This window comes from Rhinatrema bivittatum, chromosome 3, assembly GCF_901001135.1.
Source record: "Rhinatrema bivittatum chromosome 3, aRhiBiv1.1, whole genome shotgun sequence".
Classification (NCBI taxonomy): domain Eukaryota; kingdom Metazoa; phylum Chordata; class Amphibia; order Gymnophiona; family Rhinatrematidae; genus Rhinatrema; species Rhinatrema bivittatum.
In genome coordinates this window covers 115,105,580-115,110,677 of record NC_042617.1, presented here as the reverse complement: position 1 = coordinate 115,110,677, position 5,098 = coordinate 115,105,580, and the positions used below count along the sequence as shown (strand labels likewise).

The 5,098-nt window shown below is 45.0% G+C and overlaps 1 long non-coding RNA gene across 1 annotated transcript; it reads left to right on the top strand.

Annotated features, from left to right (window-relative positions):
* Positions 1 to 2,843: 2,843 nt before the first annotated feature.
* LOC115088693 lies at positions 2,844 to 3,662 on the top strand. Its single transcript, XR_003855817.1, has 2 exons — positions 2,844 to 2,967; positions 3,204 to 3,662. It is a non-coding gene; the product is annotated as an uncharacterized LOC115088693 (long non-coding RNA).
* Positions 3,663 to 5,098: the final 1,436 nt, after the last annotated feature.

The window sequence follows — 5,098 nt, the reverse complement described above, 5'->3', positions numbered from 1 at the left end:
TTATCCTTGTCCTCAAATCTTTTATCAGGCTCGCATCAACTCTCTCTCCTCTTAATCCTCCGATTGATGTTTGTGATTCAGGGACATGCAGCTGAGATGGTGTACTTCCCACAGTTCCTTCAACTTCCCTCCACTCTGGTGGTAAACCTAGATTGGGGCTCAGTGAAGCCTCCTCCAAGGATTCGGACCCTCCTCCCATTTGGCCCGGATCAGCAGTGTCCTTGGCTGCTGGTTTAATTGCAGGAAGAGTCATGAAATGAACAATTTCCTATTGTATAGTTGACAGAGGGGGGGGGGGGGGGGAATGATGCAGGAAACACCCTGACTTTCCCCTTCCGTTTAGGAGGCATAATCAACAATAGCAACTTCAATTAAACCAAGAAACTAATCGTTTCACCAGTACAATGCCATCTATCGTCACCTCTGTGGCAGCCAAATACCCGGAAGAATAAAGAAGAAAAATCTTCTCTCTCACCCTCTCTTGTCCGAATGAAGCCGAACAAAGCCACGCGCGCCCCTTAGGTGCACGCGGCTTTGGCAGTGCGCCGGCGGCAGTGGCACGCCTAGGAACGCCGATCTTATGGGTGTCCTAACTCGGCTCCTCCCACCGACGTCGCAGCAAGCAGCAGGTTCAAGCAGATAATGAGGGGCTCACCAGCTGTTCTTCCGACCTGGCTTTAGCTGCGTTTGAAGGCCTCCACAGCGCCGATCTTATGGGCGTCCTAACTCGGCTCCTCCCACCGACGTCGTGGCAAGCAGCAGGTTCAAGCAGGTAATGAGTGGCTCACCAGCTGTTCTTCCGACCTGGCTTTAGCTGCGTTTGAAGGCCTCCACAGCGCTGATCTTATGGGTGTCCTAACTCGGCTCCTCCCACCGACATCGCGGCAAGCGGTAGGTTCAAGCAGGTAATGAGTGGCTCACCAGCTGTTCTTCTGACCTGGCTTTAGCTGCGTTTGAGGGCCTCCACAGTGCTGATCTTATGGGCGTCCTAACTCGGCTCCTCCCACCGACGTTGCGGCAAGCGGCAGGTTCAAGCAGCTCACCAGCTGTTCTTCCGACCTGACTTTAGCTGCCAAGTTGCTATTTTATAAGCAACATGCAAATACAGTTGGCAACTTTTTCACACAAATTTACACCAGCTAATTAATTAGCACACTTGATATCTGTTGTCTGCTGTTGGTTGGGTGGAAAGTCTGGGAGAACCAGGGAAGTTCAGGGTGAAGAACTAACAGGCTCGTGATGACTTGGAAAAGGACTGGGTGAGTTGGTGGAGGCATCAGCAAACTGGTGATTTCAATTATATGCATTAGGGATGTGAATCGTTTTTCTGACGGATGAAAATATAATACAATATTTTCTCATCCGTCAGATATCGGGGGGGTCACCGAAAGCGATAGGAAAGCTCCATGAAATTTTCATGTGGTTTTCTTATCATTTTTTTTTGGGGGGGGGGGGGGGCAGGAAGAAAGGGCAAACAGAAAAACAACCCCCAAACCCACCCGACCCTTTAAATGTAATTATTTAGAATCCCCCACCCTCCCAACCCCCCGAAAACTTTTCTAAAGTACCTGGTGGTCCAGTGGGGTCCCGAGAGCGATCTCCCACTCTCAGGCCTTCGGCTGCCACTAATCAAAATGGTGCCAATGGCCCTTTGTCCTTACCATGTGACAGGGGCTATCGGTGCCATTGGCCGGCCCCTGTCACATGGTAGGAGCAATGGATGGCCCGCGCCATTTTTTAGGATAGTGCCGGCCGTCCATTGCTCCTACCATGTGACAGGGGCCGGCCAATGGCACCGATAGCCCCTGTCACATGGTAAGGGCAAAGGGCCATTGGCGCCATTTTGTTTACTGGCAGCCGATGGCCCGAGAGCAGGAGATTGCTCCCGGGACCCCCGCTAGACCACCAGGTACTTTAGAAAAGTTTTGGGGGAGTCAGGAGGGTCGGGGATTCTAAGTAATTACATTTAAAGGGTCGGGGTGGGTTCTTTTTCTTCAGCTTGGGTCAGCTGAACAAAAATGCTCAGAACCACGGGCAACGAAGGTTTCCCGCGGTGGTTCTACAAATACGATACCGGAAACAAGTCCGGTACCGATTCACATCCCTAATATACATGCTTTAAAAATATACTGACTTCCCTGTATAAATCAGAGTTTTACGTGTATAACTTATAATTTTTTTTATTGTTTATAAAATAGGTAGGAAAAGTATGCATTTTCAGTGCATTGCAGATATTTGCATGTAACCAAGTATACTTGTGTAAGTTAGGAGCTGGACATAAGCGTTTTTTATAATATACATGTACCTGAAATGAACAGGTTATAAAATACTGTATTAAATCTCTGTGTGGCCATATACACATTTATGGGGTCACATGGAATTCTTTAAAAATTACCCTCTTAGGTTTTATGGCTTACAAATCTGGCTTCCAGCTGGTTAGATGATAGCTAGGGACCTTCATTTATATTTTTTCTTTATTTTTTTCAAGGACTTTCTCTGTGTTTATTACAACAAATGGGAGAGTTCAGTGGAAAAATAATGTCTTGGCATTTTTCTGGGCAAATGGCATTTTTGTTATTGTTGTTGTTGTAATAAATACTGATAAATTCCCAAGAAAAATAAAATAAAAACTGAAAAACCAAGGTCCCTAAGGATACCAAATCATTGTAAAACTTGGATGCTTTAAGACTATTGCTTTCAATTTTTTTTTCCAGCATTGTCAATTAACTCCAAGAGGAAACAATTATGCGATGTCTGCTCTGCTGAAAATCAACAGAAAAGTTCACTCCCCTGTTTTGAACAGCCTTGGCAACTGACTGTTGCATGGCGGAGTGCCAATGTCAGAAAAAATGCATCTGACTGTCGGCAAGGAGAAGCAGGACTGGAAGCCTGAAGCTGGAAGGAAGGACTACAAGGACGAAGAGACGTCTGATGGAAAGTCTGAGGGAGAGAAAGAGCACTGGAGGGGTGAGGACTCCCGAAGGATGTGAGAGAGGGGGAGGGGGAGTAGGAGAGCCTGAAAGAGAATATAAAGGCTGCAGGAAAAAAGAGAAAAATATGAAATCTGGGTGACTGAAAAATACTATAATGTGTCAGAAGCAAAAATGGATGGAACGAGAGCTGGGGATTGAGAACTGAAAGAGAGGAAAGAAAGAGAAAAACTATGGAAATAGGCATAAAGAGCGATGTTTTTATCTTTGCAGGCTGAAGTTGTAGTACTGCAGCAAATACAGAAAGAGTCGTACAGCAAAATGAACTGCCGATCTGGAGGAAACTAGCAAATCATTGGTAGAGGGTGGTCCAGTCCATGCAAACACACGATGATGCAGTTTGATCATAGGAATAAACAATCGCATATCAGTATAGCAAGAGATATGAAGGAAAAAAAAAACCTTCAAATTATCTCCAGAAATGAGGGATTTGAGGAGAAAAGGCTCTTTCAGTGGGGTCTGTTATTCTTCAGAAAGGAGGGGAAATGTCTTCTTATACAAATACATTAGAAGGATCCAAAAGGAGTTAGCAAGTTGGCCTATTTACCCCAAGAACATCCATTAAGACTACAAGAAAGGAAGGTCAATGTCTTAAAAAGGGCTCTTTGTTTTGAGTGATTCAGCTGTGTAATATGTAAATCAAAATAATAAAAAATTGTATTTTTTAAATTATATTGGAGGATGCATTTAGAGTAATATATAATATATCCGATGCTTAGATTTGTTTCTGGGGTTCTATGATGTGTGTTTAGATTCAGATATTCTGTACTGTAACCCTTTTGAGGTTCAGGAAGGTATGTCAATTATAGCATATTTGCTTTATGTTTCTCCCTTCTTCTCTCTGTCTTGGTTACCATAAAAGCCTTATTTAATAACAACATTAAAACGGCATGTTAGCATGCCTTTTTAATGTGTTAATTCCCGATACCACAGCTTAATAAATCCTTTAGGGATGCGCATTATGGCAGCTAGGAAAGTACACACACATTCCTGTCCATGGCAATGCACTGTCACAAGCCAGAGCAATGTGAGATCATGGCCACAATTTTTAAAGGGACAGGAAGCCTTGAGTTTGGTTTCATCCCCTCTGAGAGCAAAATCTTTCTTCCCCTCAAGAAGCTGGCTCATCATTGGCATCACTTCCAATGGCATGATTCCCTTCCCCCTAAGGTCTCTCAACAAGTTAAGTGGGAAGCCCTGCCTCATCCCAAACACCATTACCACCCAACTTAGAATAAATTTGGTCCCTCCCAGTCCTTCCCCAGACCACTTTTCCACCAAACCCAGAGTGAACCGAGATGCTAAGGGGCAGGAGCAATACCTAATTGCCTCTGCCTCATGGGTAACAAAATTCTAATTGACCCATGTCTCCCTTTTACCCCTCATGAACAGGGCAAATGGGAGACACAAGTCAACCAGCACTATTTTGAATTTCAATGCTAGCAATACAAAAGGATTGCGCTTCACTCCTGCCATTGTAGAACTTTGCTTACTCTGGTATGGGGGGCGGGCAGTCGAGAGGATCTGAGGAGGGGCCACATTTCTTCTAAGTTGGGTGGGGATTGAGTTTGGAACAATAGAAGGTCTAGTTTGTATTGTATTTCCTATTTTGGGGAGGCTCTGGGAGATGGAAGGTTATATTGGAGTGGGCAGATTGAGAGGCTCTGAGGGGCCAGCTATTTTGAGGATATGGAGACTTTTGTTACAGGCAAGGGGGTTGAACTTGGGGCTCCATGCCCATTTTGCCATATTGGAGTGTGGTTGGGGACATTTCAATTCATCTGCATACCACTCCGATCTGCCTTTATGGTTGACATTGGAGGCCACCACAATTCACCCAGGCTTGGGCTCTGCCACTCCATGCTCCTTGCAATAGTTGGCCAGGTACTGGGGCAGCTGATATCCATCTGCCTAATTCTCCTAGCTGCTTCAGAGGACACAATAATCTACATGGACTTGGGTTTCTGAAACCCTGATGACCTTCCACTAGTTGATCAGGTCAGTGGATTTCTCCATCTCTATGTTTCTTATGGCTCTACTACATGTCTTCTTCCTGAGGCTAATCCTACCCAATTTTATTTCCTAGTACAAACAAATGCAACATCAAC